The 19,566-nt window shown below is 39.7% G+C and overlaps 1 protein-coding gene across 1 annotated transcript in view; it reads right to left on the bottom strand.

The window, feature by feature from the left end:
* MAP3K13 (mitogen-activated protein kinase kinase kinase 13) overlaps positions 1-19,566 on the bottom strand; it is a 119,134-nt gene that overhangs the window by 58,218 nt on the left and 41,350 nt on the right. The gene's annotated exons all lie outside the window — the stretch shown is intronic.

Below are 19,566 nucleotides of genomic sequence, written 5' to 3' on the forward strand. Positions count from 1 at the left end.
ATTCTGATTTATTCTCTTTTTTTCTCTCTCCTTACTTAGAACCTAGGCAGAATCAAGAGAAAAGACTCAAATTTCACAATTGCTAGGATTTGGTCTGAGAGTCAAAGAGTAGAATAAAAATGTATTTGGGGAGAGGAAGGATAAATTAGGACTACAGGATTAGTAGATATATACCAATATATATAAAATAGATAAATAATAAGGATTTACTATATAGCACAGGGAACTATACTCAATACCTTATAATAGTCTATAATGGAAAAGTTTCTGAAAAAAAAAATAAAACTGAATCACTTTGATGCACACCTGAAACTAACACAGTGTTGTGAATCAACTGTACAGCAATACAAAATAAATTTAAAAAGAATATATCCTGAAAAATCACCCTACATCAGCTCAAACAGATTGTCTTTATTATTTTGTACACGTTTCAATTAAAATAAATATGATCACTGCTTTATTTGGGCTTCAAAAAATGTATTTAGCATACTCCTAAATAGGCCTGCCACTTTACTGGCTTTATTTAAAGTCTTTTCTCAACATGGCAGTATAATTTAATTAAGGGAAGGCGCTACAAAAAGAAAAGTTGAAAACTAAATTGCAGGCTAGGGATGGCTAAATTGAGAGCCAAGTGGTACCCTAGGCTTCCTGTTTTTCTGACTTCAAAATGTTTTAGGTAATTTTTCCTGACTACTGTGGGGCCCTCTAGTCTCTTTTAACTTTTCCACTATTGGACTCTCACTACTTTTCCACCTACGGTAGCTACATCATACAGTTGTAAGGGGCTAAATTCCCAATGACAGCCCTGTTTTTATTATTTCTTTCTTCTCACAAATGATTCTCAAAGTAGAAACTATTCTTATCAAGGTCAATGGATTATTTCACTTTAGGGAATTACCACCAAGTGCTTTAAACATATGAGATAATATTGTTAAGGAACTAGAGTTATCCTTCCAATTAAGTCATTGCCATGGTCTAAATATGTCCCCCCCCAAATTCATATGCTGAAATCCTAACCCCCAAAGGTGATGCTATTAGTAAGTGGAGCCTCTGGGAGGTGCTCAGTTCATGAAGTTGGAGTCCTCATGAATGAGATCAGTGCCCTTAAAATAGAGGCTCCAGAGAGCTCCTTAGCCCCTTCCACCATGTGAGAATAAAATGAGATGTCTGCCACTCAGAAGAGGGCCTTCATCCAACCACGCTGGCACCTGATCTCAGATTCCCAGACTCCCGAATTGTGAGAAATAAATTTCTGTTGTTAAAAGGCACCCAGTCTGTAGCATTTTGTTACAGCAGCTGGTAAAGATTAAGACACTCACTCAGGAAACCTACACTGAGCGTGTTCCAGACACTGTGTTACCATGCCATGGATGATGGAATAGAGACAATTTAGAAAGTCCTGCCTTCACGGAATATACAACCTAACGTGTCAGACAGGCAAGTAAACAAGTAACTAGAAAGTGAGGCAGAATTCAGAAAGGGTTTAAGAGCAGTGTGAGCTATGACACAACAGTGGGTGCAATAGCTGACTCTGATGGAGAATATCAGAGGAAGAGACACTCATCCAACAAAGTGCAATCTTGAAAGAAGAGCAAGAGTCATACCAGTGGGAAAAGGGCGGGGGATGGGGGAGGCAGAAGTGCCACTTGGAAGAAGGCATACAGCCTTATCAAAGAGAATTTCATAAAGAGAATAATGGAAGGTAAGAATATAAATGACATTTTCCAGGAATAGTAAGCAGTTTGGAGTAATTGGAGCAAAAGGTACACGGAGGGCAGTAATCAGCACAGCTATAACAATGTTGTTGTTCAGTCTCTAAGTTGTGTCTGATTCTTCACGACCGCACAGACTGTAACACACCAGGCTCCTCTGTCCTCCACTGTTCTCCTGGAGTTGGCTCAAATTTATGTCCACTGAGTGGGTGATGCTATCTAACCATCTTATGCTCTGCCATCTCCTTCTCCCTTGCCTTTAATCTTTTCCAGCATCGGGGTCTTTTCCAATGAGTCAGCTCTTCACATCAGGTGGCCGAAGTATTGGAGCTTTAGCAATAGTCCTTCCAATGAAAACTCAGGGTTGATTTCCTTTAGGATTGACAGGTTTGATCTGCTTGTAGTCCAAGGGACTCTCAAGAGTCTTCTCTAACAACACAGTTTGAAAGCATCAATTCTTCGGAACTCAGCTTTCTTTATGGTCCAATTCTCACATGGGTACATGACTACTGGAAAAACCATAGCTTTGATTATAAGGAACTTTGTCAGCAAAGTCATGTCTTTGCTTTTAATATAGCTATAACTATAGAGTGGTGTCAAACCATGAAAGGTTTTGAATGCTGGACTAACAAGTCTCTTTTCCCTCATCAGAATAATTTGGCTTCTTAAAAAATTACTAATTACTTGTCAATGATAAGAAAACTTCCTATGCAAAAACCATGAGAATTAAAATGAGAAAATATACAGCTTTTGAAATTATGCTATCACATTAAATAATGTGTAGAAGTCAAGTGGGCCTTAGAAAGTATTACTACGAACAAAGCTAGTGGAGGTGACAGAATTCCAGTTGAGCTATTTCAAATCCTGGAAGTTGATGCTGTGAAAGTGCTGCACTCAATATGTCAGCAAATTTGGAAAACTCAGCAGTGGCCACAGGACTGGAAAAGGTCAGTTTTCATTCCAATCCCAAAGAAAGGCAATGCCAAAGAATGCTCAAACTACCGCACAGTTGCACTCATCTCACACGCTAGTAAAGTAATGCTCAAAATTCTCCAAGCCAGGCTTCAGCAATATGTGAACCGTGAACTCCCTGATGTTCAAGCTGGTTTTAGAAAAGGCAGAGGAACCAGAGATCAAATTGCCAACATCCAGTGGATCATGGAAAAAGCAAGAGAGTTCCAGAAAAACATGTATTTCTGCTTTATTGACTATGCCAAAGCCTTTGACTGTGTGGATCACAATAAACTGTGGAAAATTCTGAAAGAGATGGGAATACCAGACCACCTGACCTGTCTCTTGATAAACCTATATGCAGGTCAGGAAGCAACAGTTAGAACTGGACATGGAACAACAGACTGGTTCCAAATAGGAAAAGGAGTATGTCAAGACTGTATATTGTCACCCTACTTATTTAACTTATATGCAGAGTACATCATGAGAAATGCGGGGCTGGAAGAAGCACAAGCTGGAATCAAGACTGCCGGGAGAAATCTCAATAACCTCAGATATGCAGATGACACCACCCTTATGGCAGAAAAGTGAAGAGGAACCAAAAAGCCTCTTGATGAAAGTGAAAGAGGAGAGTGAAAAAGTTGGCTTAAAGCTCAACATTCATAAAACGAAGATCATGGCATCTGGTCCCATCACTTCATGGGAAATAGATGGGGAAACAGTGTCAGACTTTATTTTTCTGGGCTCCAAAATCACTGCAGATGGTGACTGCAGCCATGAAATTAAAAGATGCTTACTACTTGGAAGGAAAGTTATGACCAACCTAGATAGCATATTCAAAAGCAGAGACATTACTTTGCCAACAAGGGTCCGTCTAGTCAAGGCTATGATTTTTCCAGTGGTCATGGATGGATGTGAGAGTTGGACTGTGAAGAAAGCTGAGCACTGAAGAATTGATGCTTTTGAACTGTGGTGTTGGAAAAGACTCTTGAGAGTCCCTTGGACTGCAAGGAGATCCAACCAATCCATTCTAAAGGAGATCAGTCCTGGGTGTCCTTTGGAAGGACTGATGCTAAAGCTGAAACTCCAATACTTCAGCCACCTCATGTGAAGAGCTGACTCATTGGAAAAGACCCTGATGCTGGGAGGGATTGGGGGCAGGAGGAGAAGGGGACGACAGAGGATGAGATGGCTGGATGGCATCACTGACTTGATGGACATGAGTTTGGGTGAATTCTGGGAGTTGGTGTTGGACAGGGAGGCCTGGCGTGCTGTGATTCATGGGGTCACAAAGAGTCGGATATGACTGAGCGACTGAACTGATATATCTTATTAGCAAAAGAACATTCTTTGGGGGAATAAAATTGAGGCAGAGTTTTCCTTAAGTCATTCACTGGCACAAACACATTTTTCAGAGACACTTCTAGAAATCTGACAGTAGATAGAAACATCCTGGCCTTTTAGCAAAAACGGGCATACCACAGGAAATCAACATACTGAAATGTACTGAGAACATCATCTAAGGGCTTATGATGACTTCATATATTGCTATTTATAATAAAACCAGCTACAAAATTTTCAGAGCTAGTGCAAAATGAAAACGGAAGACCTCTGTTCAAGAACTAGTAACATTTCAAGACAGAGACAGTAGAGCATAAAACCAAAAGCAAGGACCCAGGCCAAGTGCCCCATGAAGCTGGCCTGACTGCCAATTCTAACTTTTAATGATAATCCAATTAGTTTCCACAGCCTGATATGTGTATAACAGCTCTCATATTCAAGTGTGAACTTTCAGCACCAATTTACCCCCCAGAATTTATCCCATCCCCACCAATCTGCTTTCCTCTCTGCCTTCCCTAGCAATGGTGACTACAAGAGAGCGCTTCTCATAGATGCGCTAACTTCTTCACCTGGTTTTATAATGCTGTTCTGCTCACTGAAAACTCAGGCTTTCTCTTCATAATCTTTTATGCTGAAAATTTACCTTCTTCATAAAGTCTTCTACCATACTGAATTGATGTATTGTTTAGGCTACTATTTACGCAGAGTATTAAGTGTAGCTGCCACTGCTGCTGCCAATACTGATGATGTGGTTGACTGCGTGTGCATGGTGCTGGGCACTTTAAGTCCTGAAAATTAATCAGTGGATGATCCTGTTGCTATCTGATTTCCTTGTTTTTTTAAATTTTACTCCTATTCGTCAGCGTATTAACACCTCCCGCAAAGAAAAAACAAAGGGAGGAAGGGGCAAAAATCACCCAGGTCAGACAATTTTGCTACTTGTCAATAGGGCTGGAAAGAAAACATTGTTAATGACTTAAAACACAAGGATTTAAAACAATCACTTAATTACAGCTCCCATATTATCTGTGCATTTTGCTTATTCTCCCTGACATTCAATGGATAAATTGACCATTAGGTTTATCTATAATCAATAAATCAGTTATCTTAGTCAATAAAATCAGAGAAGACAGCATTTTTTTAAAAATTGCATTCGTACAATACACATAGACTGAGCTGTCAATAGGAAAAATTGAAACAGATCATTTACTGTAGCTGTGAATTCTGCTCAACAGGTTGACATGTATATTATGCTGAGCCTGTGTTTTGTGCATAGTTTTCATAGAGCTTCAGACAAGACCCTCCTATGGCTCTGAACCTGAATTTGGTTCAGTACTGTCCGAGTGGGGTTAATTTGTTTACACTTCACCAATTTTAGAACTGCAGCAGACCTAAAGTCAGATACTCTGAACTGATTTGAAATAAACTCTTTGGATTAGATTATTCCTATTTGCTTTAGCTAAATTGGAATTATTTCAGTCTACTAACAATTTCAAAAGCTCTGTATATGGAGGTGAAGTTTGGGACATGGTTTATCTTTTTCTCCCTTTTTGCCTTTTTATCTTTGATTTGAGGAGACCATATACCTTCATCTGGTACATATGAGAAGGAAGGTCTTTCTTTTTACATGCAGAACATCTATTTAGTACCTCAGGACATTCTGCCTCCTGAGCCACAGCTTAACAGCATTAGCAAAAGCAATTCAGCCGGAGGGGAATAGAACAGCAGCTGAGTCAGTCTAATAATTTACACTGGGGAAAGCCCTTGGAATTCAGAGGCACATTGCCCAGCTGGAGAGACAAATCTAATCTCTGCTAATGATGTTCCTCCCTCTCTTTCTTATCAGGGCTGGGCTTTTTACACATGCGCACATAATTACATATGCACATTCGGAGTCTAGTGAAGCCAAACAACACAGCACCCAGGATTAAATTACACAGTAAGACTTCCAGGCATCATCTGGCCTCTACAACCTGTCTAATAAATGCTGTCCATGGTTCACACACTGTGGAGCTGTGAAAGAGTGTAAGAGTTCAAAAATATATACAGCTACATCTTAAAATTCAAAAGTGATAATATTATGGTGATATTATAAAAAGTGATAATATATTACAATATCATTTGAGATAATATAGTAAGCTTGACTTCTTAAATAGACTTAAATACATATTAGGAAACAGACACATGGATTTTGTTCTAAAAAGGACTATTTGACAAAATAGGCTATTGTCAAAATATTTTGTTAAAATAGGCTATTGACAAAAATGCATGCAGTACAATAGGTAAACAGGTGAAGGAAAAACAGTAATACAGTGTCAAAAAGAAAACCCCACCAAGGTGAAAAATAGTAGGCAAAAATAATTTAACAACTGTAAAGATGGTTCACAAATTTGGACCAGAGCTTTCTGTGGATCAAAGTAAGGAGAGACACGATATTTATAAAAGAAAAACACACCAATTGTTTAGGATAAGCAGTTATTACACTACTAAGACCTGTGGAAGTTTTCCTTCAACAGATTTGTACAAACCAATGAACAGTCTCAACATCTTCAAAGTAACTACAGCAGCATTTTTTAGACAATTTTTGGAGCACCTCTCCATTCAAGGTAAGATTCCTAAGAATTCCAGAAAAGCAATACTTACAGTAAGAGATTCCAAGGAAACAGCTGAAATTTTGATTTAATGGAGAAGAGGATTGACTCCAACTCCTTCAGGAGATCTTCCCCTGATCACTACTGATCATAAACTTTTCAAAACACTGAACAGCTAAGAACTCCAGGTTCTATTTTTTGGCAAGAACCTGGAATGAGAACATTCTGAGTTTTCACGTGAGGCGTAAACCCATAAGCTTTAAGAATCCACCAAGGAGGAGAAAATTCAGGAATCTGGTCAGAACTGTGCCTCAAAACCTCATTTCCACATGGAGGTAGGCCAAGAAAAATAAACCTGACCATGTGGTGATTTATTTTTTATTATAATGCACAATGTTCTTCCCATTCTGATGAACTTGTACTTTTTGCAATATTTTTAATAACTTTTTTACATAGAACCCTTAGCAAATAGTATCAATTATTTTAAATAAAGAGGGAAGCAATTTAATAGTTAATACCTTGTCTGCTTTACTGAAGTAAGTGGGGAGTGGTGGGGTTGCGAGTCACCATCTGGAGCTATAAATTATAAGCCTGCTGCACGGTAATGGACAGAGGGCTGATCTGTGAAGCTCCCCTAGGAGAAGCTATCTATCAGCATGGCCATCCAGACGAGGGGCTGAAGGACAGGGCGGCTTCCAGCCCAGACAAGGGCTACAGCAGAAGGATACAGTACAGTCAGATTTTCAAAGGCAACCCTTAAACACCCCCACCCTCAAACCAAATTTCCGAAATAAGAAAATTATACAGAAATTTCTCACACTTTAAACACTGGCAATTAGAGGGGGAATGTAGGATTCAAGACGCTCAGGGGGAAAATGTCTTCAAGTGAGAGAGAACAAACGAGATGTTCAGAGCTGCTTCATCTATTTTTAATGAACTTACAAATATGTCTCCAAAAGAAAGAGGTGACACTATTTACCAGAATGAAAACTGAGATACTAACCCAGCAAGAAGCAGCTATGGGACTGTGCAAGCATGTGCCTGTATAGACTCGCACGGCCCCCAAGCCTGGCGCCCTGGTGGCTGAGGAGTCTCTTCTGCCTTGTACTGCAAACTAAGGGCTTAGCTGCTTTGGACGATTTCCTCCCAATCATTTCAAAAATGATACAAGCAGGTGAAAAGAAGACGGAAGACAGGAATGATCCTAATAAGAAGGAAAACAGTGTAGAAAGTCGTTTATAAAAATAATCAGAAAATTACAAGTCGAAAGAAAAATGTACAGTTAGGATACTTTCTGAGACCTTACATTAAGCCTTAAAGGGCTCCTGAGCTCATCCTTACTGAATTCAAGTTAGAAGTGCTAAAGCCACCGGGTTTTTTGGTAAGGTGCTTGAACACCTAAAGCTTAGACCTGTCACATCTGCTAAGATATTCAATGACTTTTATAGATATTCTCACATCAGTTCTCACCACACGGATCTGAGAAAGGCACTCATTAGATTTGCCACCAAAATCACAAAACTAAACCCCCAAACTCCCATATGTGTAAGGAAGAGGTCACTTAGATATTTTCTACTCAGCTCCTTCACTGAGTCAACAAATGCTTTAATCACTCCGGGTGCTGGGTCTGTGTTAAGCAGTAAAGACAATGCAAGATGAACTGGGGGCTTCCCTGGTGGTTCAGTGGTAAAGAATCTGCCTGCCAGTGTAGGAGACAAAGGTTCTATCCCTGGTCTGGGAAGATCCCACCAGCAACTGAGATCGAGCGCCACAACTGCTAAGCCAATGTGCCTAGAGCCCCATGCTCCACAATAAGAGAAGCCACTGCAATGAGAAGCCCATGCCTGGCAACGAGAGAGTAGGTCCCCCCGAACCCTTCAACTAGAGAAAAAGCCTAAGCAGCAGCAAAGACCCAGGACAGCCAAAAATAAAAATAAAAAAATAAGTAAATGGAAGAAAAATTTTTTTTTTACTAAAATGATGAACTACACACTAGATTCCTGCTCTGGAGGAACTTAACAGTTTAACAGAGGAGAAACATAGGAATAAATGATTAATATATAATATGAGAAGTTCTCTGAAGGAGATGGATACAAATTTTTGAAATACAAAGAAGGGAAAACTGCTGTCCAGGAAGAATAAAGAAGAGGTGTGTGAGTCAGAGGAACAGGCATGCGTACAGATATGGAGGCATGAAAGAAATCAGGCTATTATTTAGGGAGAGGGAGAAATGTCAGCCAGGTTGGTGGGAAGTGATGAGGGATGTAGAAGATAGGGCTGGAAAAAATAGATTAGAGAATTTGTTTTCCCCCTATGGGCAAAGAAGTAGGAGAAGTGAAGGGAAGTGACATGATTAGATATGAAAGATGATTCTGTTTAAGGGTGAAGAGGGAAGGACGGAGGATGGGATAAACCTGCTGTAGAGAGGATGGAAAGCATCTGAGAGCTATTTAGAAGGCAGAATTGATAGGATATAGTGACGGCTGGATGTGATGGGGAAAGGGTTTTCCAGTGGGGCAGACTAGATTCTGTCACTGATCAGGTAGAAAAGTGCCAGTCAGGGACCTGCAGTGAGGAGGGAACGAGCTAGGGTTTATATTTTACAGACTCTACTGGGCAAGGCAGTTGGAAAAGAAAGAAGGAAGTGGCTCAACTGAAACTGGGACAAAGGGCTACAAATATTGTTGGAGAGACAAATATGAGAGGAAAGTTTCATGTAATTATTATAGTCAGCTCAGGAGAGTTATAAAGTTCATGGGCTCAACTTCATCCTTAGCCCTTTGACGAGTATTAGCTCTTTCTCCAGGGTTATTTCATCATTGTTGTTTGTCTCTTTCACGTGCCTCTTGAATCTACCGCCTAGCTCCTTACCTTCCCCCACACCACACACCCATACACACATGAATAATCTGCCGTCCGTCCCTCAACCTAAGCATGTTCCTTTCTTCAAAACCCTCTGTCTTCTGTGAGCCACTTTTGAGACCTCCTCAAAAGATCAGTGGTGGCTAAAGGATGTAACAGTGAACACAGATAACAAGCTATTTGTTTTATTTACGGCTAAATCCATTTCCTCATTAGCTATTTATACAGTTATTGTTTCATTCATTTATTTAAACTCTAAGTCATTTGAATAGAACACGACTTCTGAATTTTAATCATCATCAAAAATTAGGGCTGCCTAATGTGGGCAACACTGTTTCAAGGCTTTTTAGAGAAGCTACTATTTTCATGAGTATCACAGTATATTTTGCCTTGACCTGGAAAACATAGGCGCCCAGAGAAAATGATTCTGATTCCACATAATCTGGAAGAAACAGAAATGATGACTGCACAATATAAGGAAGTTACTACAATTCTACAAAACTTTCCTGAGTGCCAGGTGCATGCCGGGCGCTGTACTGTGCTTCTTAGGAGCCACATGTGGATATAAAGGTCTAAAGAGGGCATCCTCTTTATCTTTTGGCTTGCCTTACATATTTCATGGTAAGATGGTCTCTTCTTTTCAGAATTCAAGTCAGATAGGGGAGATAGCCATAAACACATATGAAAGCAGGCCATGATACATGCCTAAAACAGAGGTATAAAGTACTGCAAGATAATAAATTAATCTGCTTTTGAGGAACAAGAGTCTGGTCATCTATCTTTATAAGGATATGAGACCAAAAGTTTGAAAACTGGAAAGATGTCTTCTCACTGATGTATCTGAAAAGCCTTCAAGAAATATTTTTGAATCCACACCTGGAAAGATATTAAGAATAGCCCATGGGATCACAGGCCCAAGGCTGCTGCCAGACTCTGTTTCTAAGGCTGCTGGTTATTTTTTGGAATAGATAGCATTGGTGGTCAAGGCTTTACATCACACCATTTCCAACGCTCCTTGTCTTCCAGTCTGTCCACCTTGTACTTCAAAACCCTCTTGGAATCTATCAGCTTCTCCCATCATAGCCTATCGGTGTTCAGTCCTCCTCTTCATTACCACCCCCTTTTCCCACATAAGGCATACATTTTCACAGAACAAAAGACTGTAGATTCCCTTTAAGTGCAGTCCTTCCAGAAGGCAGGGAGAGGCCAGGCAATCTTTCAAAGTCCCCTGGCATATGGGCAGGCTCTACTCCCATCTCATCCACATTGCCACTGACAGGCCTGGGAGCAAAGCCTGACAGGAATATAAAAAAGCCCCTGGCTCCAGTCCACTCCACAGCCCTCATGTCAGGCAGAAAAACGCGTTTTTGTATCTTTTTGGTCACATGACTTCTTAGATATAAGAACCAGACTGATGACTTCGTTTTCCCTCCTCTAAAAAGGAAAGAAAAAAAAAAAAAGTCCTATTTAAAGCAGGGAATTTCTCATGAAGCTTTAAGACAAGATTTAGATTTTCTCCACCAAAATAAAAATAAGTTTACCTATAGTAGAATATAAACATTTGCTATGCTAAAATATGCTGTGTCTAATGCATTTATACACTGCATAATAGCATTTAATGCTATTCAGCACTTATGACTTCAGTAATTTTGCAGTTTAATGATTTGGAAAGAAGTTACCAGGAGTCAGGAGTCCCAGCTGTGTCTTAAATTAGTTGTCTGGCCATGGGCAAGTCACCTAGCTTATCTAGGCCTCAATTTCCTTATCTGTAAACTGAAGAAATTGGACTAGAATGGTCTCTAAGGTCCCTTTGAGCAACTGAAAAAGTATTCTGTGAATACAAGGACTCAGAACAATCCAACAATGGAAAAGCTTTATCTCAAAACTGATTCACTCTTCCCATCCCTGGAAATGCTGAATGTATCAGAGAAATTATAATATTCCTGCTTTGGTACAGGATTGAACCAAATGACCTCTCTTATGTCTTTCAATTAGAAGAGTCTGTCATTTTACAAATTAGTTCTAGAGACCATAAGACAACCAGAGAATGAAATTAATTCAACAGGAAAGGAGGGGGAGGGGAACACCATCTTCTGGGTACAGTAAATGTTTGCTGTTATATTAACAGAGCAATGACAGGGATAGCAAGTCATCGTGCAGCTAACAGGTACTGTTTGTCTTGGGCCAGGTTGCTAGGTGGTGTAAATAACTCTGCAAACACAACATCTAGCAATGAAAAGGTCTAAATGCCTTCAGTCACTCCAAAGTGAGCATACAGGGTTTCGTCACGTAAAATCTTCTCACTGCCAGTCAGAAAAACTAAGGGAGGAAGGGAGGAGGATCAGAAAGGGCTCTCCTTTGTTTGGGGGCAGACAGACACTTCATACACTGGTGTGCTCCACTGGTCCACCTTCTGTTTGTCTGTTTTTTAATGTTTAAAAAAGTTAATTGATTAATTTGACTGCCTTGGGTCTTAGTTGCAGCGGGTGGAATCTTCGTTGGGTCATGTGGGGTCTCTAGTTATGGCACGTGGGCTTAGCTGCTCCTCAGCATGTGGGATCCTAGTTCTCTGTCCAGGGATTGAACCCATGTCCCTTGCATCGCAAGGCAGATTCTTAACCACTGGATCGCCAGGAAAATCCCTGACCCACGTTCTTAGGGATGAATAATAAGAGAGCGGCAAATAATAACCACCACCACTAAGTTATCTTACACTTATATGTTGAGGTGAGTTTCCAAGTAATTCCATCTATTTAAATCTCCTTTGAGCCTCATAATGGCCCTGTGAGGTGGGCAGAGCAGGTATTATTAACCCCTCTGAGGAGAAGTGAAGCTTACCGGAGTTTAGTAACATTCCTTTTCCTCAAAAATGAGAAACTGATCAAATCTGTATTATATCATTTTCAACACTCTTTAATGCTTTTGTCACAAGAGGTCTGCAAGGACCTGTCGATCTATTTGTGAGTTCAGTATATTTGCCTATACTCAGGAAATGGCAGAAGAAAATAGTATTGTTATAGAATTTCAGGAAATGTCTTTTGAAAAGGAAACCAACAATAGCAATTCTGAATTATAATGATATTTTAAAAAGCTGAATCAGAAATATATGTTGAGTTAGAAATGCTTGCTATATCCGAGAAATAATAAAGGGGCGTGCCCCTACTCCACAAAAAACAAACAAACAAACAAAAAAACCTGTAACAAACCAGATCCAATTTAAGTTGGAATCTAGCAACATGATTCTGGAAACACGTAGTGGTCAAGTTTAGTAAACTGGGAAGAAGGAGAAAGATCAGTATACTGAGATGAAAAAGAGAAAAAGCAAAGAATCTGAAACAGGTGACAAGCATTATCAAGAAATTAAGATCTTTCTAAGATGGTACTGAGGAACCCATTTGCTGGGCAGCAAAGGAGATGTAGACGTAGGGAACAGACACAGTAGGGGAAGGAGAGGGTGGGATGAATTGCGAGACTAGCATTGAAACACACACATTACTATACATAAAATTAGACAGCCAGTGCAAATTTGCTGTATGACGCAGGGAGCTCAAATCAGGTGCTCTGTGACAACCTAGACGGGGGAGATGGAGTGGAAGGTGGGAGGGAGGTTCAAGAGAGAGGGCACATACGCCTACCTATGACTGATTTATGTCGATGTATGGCAAAAACCAACACAATGTTGTACAGCAATGATCCTCCAATTAAAAAATAAATACATCTAAATTTAAAATGACACAAAGATCTTTGTAAAGAAATTATACTGAAAAAACTAAATTTAATTTGATCAAGAATTAGCCCCTTGTTCAAATAAAGGCAGATTTGAGTATAGACTAAGCCTGCAAAAGCTTTAGAAGAAAAAAATGCCAGAACCTGTCAAGGGTACCGATTATACTTTTTATTCACTTTATATCATTTAATCTTCAGGCCTTCTTAGAAGTCAATATTATCATCATTTTACAGATGAGAAAAATGAGGGTCAGAAAGGTTTAGTAACTTGCCCAAGGTTACATAGTTAGTAGATGGCCTGTTAGGTCCATCTGATTTCAAATTCAGTCTTTCCAGAAAGTTACTTCTCCTCAGAAAAAGTATATCTAAAATTTAGTTATGCTTTATTTCTGGAAACATGAGAAATTAAAAAATAAAAAAATACCTTTTCATCTTTCCTAATAATTGGTAGGCTGAAAATTCCATGAGAAGTTATAATTTAAATCACTCACCCTAGTGGCATGAATTTTAGAGTCAGAAGAACTGGGCTTGAATCCTAAAATCCTTACCTAAGCAGTTACATGAACTGGGGTAAACCCTTGAGCTCTTTAGGCCACAATCCAATTTATTAATCTTTCATTCTATATATTCATGAAAAATATTTGCTGGCTGTTATGCTAGGTGGACTTCCCTGGTGGCTCAGACAGTAAAGAATCCTACAATGTGGGAGACCTGGATTCGAAGATTCCCTGGAGGAGGGCATGGCAACCCACTCCAGTATTCTTGCCTGGAGAATCCCCCATGGACAGAGGAGCCTGGCGGGCTACAGTCCATGGGGTTGCAAAGAGTCAGGCATCACTGGGTGACTAAGCACAGGCTAGGCAGCCCAGAGATAGGAAGATACACGAGACATGGTTCTCTGTCTTCAGAGTTTATTTTCACTAAATCAAAATCACCACTAACATTTTTAATCTTCATCGTTCTTTCAGGTTTCTACTCAAAGTAAGCAGGTTCACAGGGACAAGTGCCCAGAGGGATGCGGGATAAATGAAGGGTTCCAACACTGACACTGGTAGATCACAGGATACCTTGGAATAATTCTTCAAACTTTGTAGTCAGCCAGCCCCGCCTCTCATCACATTCCTGTTCTCCTCTGTTACTGACCAAGAGAAAACTCTCTGGCTTAGTCTCAATCCTGTATTTTTCTTTGCATCCTCTTCCCTGACCCCATCTCCCACCACCCTCTCTTTCCGAAACTTTCGCACTGCAGCTTCCTGTCCCATCTTCAGCATTCAATGAATGATTATAGTTGACTCATCCCTCTGTTTTCCTCCCTGCTCATCCTCAGTATGTTCAACTAATCACCAAAATCCTGGGGATATCTTCTTGTCAGGAGAAGTTGTCAAAGACTTGGAAATAGGCAAAAAGACACCTGGGTATCCTTGCCTAGGGCACCACCCCCAGTTTATGTGAGATTTTCCTTGTTTTTTAGATGTTTGCAACACTAAAAACCGTAGCGCACATGCCTAGTAATGTAGCTGACTGTTCTCCATAGAAATGCAAGTGAATTGTATCTGGTGGAATGCAATTGATTATTAATGTCCTGTGAATATTGACTAGTTTTGCCCCTAACTGCACAGCCATTTCAGCACTTCACCACTCCTAATTGCCTACAGTAAGTGTGGTCTTTGAATTTTCTTCATAATGTCCTACTAGTTCCCTCATTAACTAATGAGTTAAATAATATCTTTGACATATATTCATTTCATAATGTATGAAATTAAATTAAATCCTTTAAAAAAGGACTTTAATATTCTGAATATCTCTGATTTTGTGCACCTTTCTCCACTGCAATAACTCTTTCCAGTACAGGTCATTATCATTTTTGCCTAGATTATTATAACAATCTTCTATAATTTACCCTTGTCTCTAGTCTCTCCATCCTATTCCATTCTCTCCATAGTCACAGTGCTTTTTCTAGCATGTAATTGTGAACTTATTACTCAACTGTGTAAAGTCTCTGGCTCCTAGGATAAACTTCAACCCTCCTGAAATGATTTGCTTTTTTACCCTCGTGTTTGGTCAAGTCTTACAACTGACCAGCCAGACTCAACTCAGGTCTCAGAATTCACTGCCTTCTCTCTCTTCTCTGGAATCTAGCACGTGCAGTCTGCTTTGCATGCAACACATTCTGTACACCTGCCTCTACTCCGCGGCTGCTGCTAAGTCGCTTTATCGTGTCTGACTCTGTGCGACCCCATAGACGGCAGCCCACCAGGCTCCTCTGTCCCTGGGATTCTCCAGGCAAGAATACTGGAGTGGATTGCCATTTCCTTCTCCAATGCATGAAAGTGAAAGGTGAAAGTGAAGTCGCTCAGTTGGGTCCGACTCTTACGACCCCATGGACTGTAGTCTACCAGGCTCCTCCGTCCATGGGATTCTCCAGGCAAGAATACTGGAGTGGGGTGCCATTGCATTCTCCATGCCTCCACTCAACTCTTGCTTGTTTTTTAGGGTTCATGTTATCACTTCCTCCCTGGATCCCTCAAGTCTGTGTCAATTCTCTACTTATGTCCTCCACAAACAGCTGGTATCCCTTGACCTCTTTACCCTCCCCCAAGAGCACATGCCACTGTATTATAATTGCTTTTTATCTATCTCCTCTACTAGTCTGTAAATTCTGAGGGGCCATGACTTGGTTGTTCACCACTATATTCCCAGGGCATGGCACAGCAACCAGCATACAGTACTCATTCAAGAACATATTCTGAAAGCTGAGTTCTCTATATGGTCCCAGGATAATAACAAACTTCTCTATAAAAGCCTTCTCAAGGACCATGACTCCCTGCCAGCCCTGAACCCCCAATGAAAAAACAATTTGTTATGCTTAAACAGAATGTACTTCAGCTTATTAATATTTAGGCTTTTATTTTATAAAGTCTGAGTAAAACGTTTAACCCATCGGCTTTTAAAATTGTGAACAGTTCCATAAAATGGCCATTCCTAGAGGAGCTGAAAGAGGGTTTTACATCCTCTATGACAGAAAAAAGGGAATGGGGATAGAAAAAAGCACGAGAAAGAGAAAAGACCAGAATCATGAGAAATGGCTACAGTATACTGGAGGGGTCCTAGCTATTGTCCAGCCATTCTTCTTTTTTTAAAACTCTCCTACTGAATTCTATAGAATAAATGTTGAAAACAGTAACTTTGTAATAAGGCATCGAAGCAGTATAATATAACTTTATGGGCTTAAGTCCTGTAGTATTTTACATTCTGTTTTTTCTTTAGCTGATATTTCTTTAGGTCCTGCATTTCATTTATTCTTAAAATCCTAAGTTTATTACTCCACCTTAAAAAGAAAGAAATTTGAACATATGCTACAATATGGATAAACTTTGCAGACATTATGTTAAGTAAAAGAAGCCAGTCACAAGAAGACAAATATCGTATGATTTCATTTATATGAGGTAACTAGAGAAGGAACTGGCAACCCACTCCAGTGTTCTTGCCTGGAGAATCCAGGGACGGGGGAGCCTCGGGGGCTGCCGTCTATGGGGTCGCACAGAGTCGGACACGACTGAAGCGACTTAGCAGCAGCAGAGTAGTCAAACTCACAGAAGACAGAGAGTAGAATGGTGGTTGCCAGGGACTGGGGAGAAAGGAGTGTAGCGTGTTATTCTTTAATGGGTACAGCAGTTCAGTTTGGGAACATGAAAAATTTCTGGAGACAGATGGTAATGATGGTGGCATAACAATATGAATATACTTAATGTCACTGAATTGCACATTTTAAAATGGTTAAAACTGTAAATTTATCTCAACAAAAAATAAAGAATGGGGGAAAAAATCCTGTCTTTAGTAACTGGCAGCCTCTCAGAACCCTGAATAGACTAGGGTGGGCAGGAGAGCACTGGTGATGCAGTTGTGAGAGAAGAAAAAGGGCTAAGTGTAAAGTGATTTAGAAGAAACTTATTAGTTAAAGCTGAAGGCTAAAAACCCTCTTAAAAATAAAATCCTACTCTGTATTTATTACTAATGAAGCATTCTCTTAAGATTGACTATAAGAACCCCCAGTCTTCTATATCCTTTAGGAAAAATGTTGTCTTCTCTACGAAATCTTACTCAATTCCCAATTAGGGAAGCAGCATGGTGGCATAGAAAAGACTTTGGACACTGAAGCCAGACTATCTACAACTGAATACTGGCTCCACTTTGAGGAATTTAACATCTTTGTGCTTCAGTTTCATCTGGAAATTAAGGGCTGTAATAAGAGCTGTTGTGAGGTTTACCGATGGAAAGCACAGTGTCTGGAACAAGGGGAGCACCATAGTGATGTCCGCTATGGTCACACTCACACCGTGTGCACTGGTGCTCACAGTGTGCTCTGGGGCCTCTGAGGATCCCCGAGACCTTAGAGGGTCTATGAAGTCAGAACTATTTTTGTAATAAAGAGACATTATACTTTCCTTTTTCGCTCACACACTCTCACAAGTCCACTAATCCTTACAGTGGAATCTCCCAGTGGCTACCATACGCCACTTGATACTATGACAGACCAAAAGCAGGAGCCAGTTGAGAATCCAACTACCATCTACTAAGTCAGACATCAAAAGACTTACAGAAGTCTCTTCTTGTAATGCCATTTTCCTCACAAAAAATGTTGGAGATATGGAAACTAGTTACTTTTCACAAAAAGTTTCATGAATGTGTACTTGTTTTTAAAAATAAATTAGTATTAAATTTTTTTCTGTTTTAATTTCTATTATGGTAAAATTAGAAGATACTACTTATATAAACAAAAACTCTTTGGAAATCTCAATAATTCTTTTGGTCCTGAGACCAAAAGTTTGAGAACCACTGCTCTATTATCGGGTACATGTCAGTTTCTTTAAATGGACTGTGAATGGATAGGAATATAATTTTTCATTTTTTTCTTTTTCTTTTAAAAAAACTTTCCCCAGGTATTGACACTCAGTCTTTTTTTTTTTCTAATATGGCAGACCATCAGTGAAGGGAATAAAACTAACATATAGCAAATGCCATTATTCAGGGCTTAGTGTACCTTATGTGCTATGCTCAGCTTTTCATTTAACACTTATTAAGTTCTAGAATTACCCTTACTGCTACATGGGGGAAACTTAGAGACATTAAATAACTTATAGGCATAGGTAGCTAATAAATGGAACTGCCAGGACTCAACTCTGACTTTAGAAGCCAAGCTTTTCACTTATGTCAAAAGGGTGGAAAAATGCAGAGAAATTAGAAAAGCTGTGGTTAGGCAAGACAAATTATTTACAAAGCATGGTTCCAGTAGTATCTATCAAATAGCTAGTTAACCTTTGCAAGGGGTTTGTAATTCTGGATTTCTCTTGGATATTCACATTGTGATTTAGAGCAGTTTTATTTGGCTTAATAAAGATAGCATACTCTCTTATACCAAACTTAATAAGATCTTTCCTAAGAAGGTCAACCCCACAGCCAGAATATATTTGACTCTGGCTCTCAAGGAGGTGAATAGGTGGTGCCTCTCAATATTAATACCTTATGTCTCTGAAAAAACTAGTAAGACACAGATTTTAAAGTGTAACATTATAAACCTAACATAACAATATTACAAAAAATTGAGAAATAAACAGAAATCACTCTTTCACCCTAACTCAAAAAATTTTGGTGTACTTCCTTCAATTTTTCACTTGCAAAATTTTAAACATAACTTGAACTGTGCTGTACCTGAGACTTTGTCTCCTGTTTTTCTCTTACTACTACATCAGATATATTTTTCACATTGATTGAACAGATTCCATCACCATCATTTAAAAAAGGCAGCATAAATTCTATCAATTGATTACTAAGTAGTTATTCTTATTATTTGAGATAGTTATGTTTTTATAAAGTCATCACGAACAATGAATTAGTGAATACTGAACCAATACTTCTAGGAGAAATGCGGGGTTAGGATTCTGTGTGCCCCTGGACACATTTTCCTCAATTGATTGATACACAAACTTGTTCTATGTGTATCTCTGTTTAAAGACACTCTGCTTAATATACACTGTTGATTCATTAACTTTGAAGTCACAGCCAACAGCACAATAATTTTCGCCTAAACATAGCTGACTTTTTCAGCACATCATAGCCTTCATCGGAACTCTAGGCAGCACTTCAACACTATGCTTTGGGGCTCTTTTAAATAGTGAAATCACCAACAAAAAGTGTGTGGGGGTGCTCAGTTGTGTCCAACTCTTTGCGACCCCATGGAATGTAGCCCGCCAGGCCCCTCTGTCCAGCGTATTCTTCAGGCAAGAATACTGGAGTGGGTTGCCATGCCCTCCTCCAGGGGATCTTCCTGACCCAGGGATCGAACCCGTGTCACCTGAGTCCCCTGCACTGCAGGTGGATTGTTT

This window comes from Capricornis sumatraensis, chromosome 1 (genome assembly GCF_032405125.1).
Source record: "Capricornis sumatraensis isolate serow.1 chromosome 1, serow.2, whole genome shotgun sequence".
Taxonomy (NCBI): Eukaryota; Metazoa; Chordata; class Mammalia; order Artiodactyla; family Bovidae; genus Capricornis; species Capricornis sumatraensis.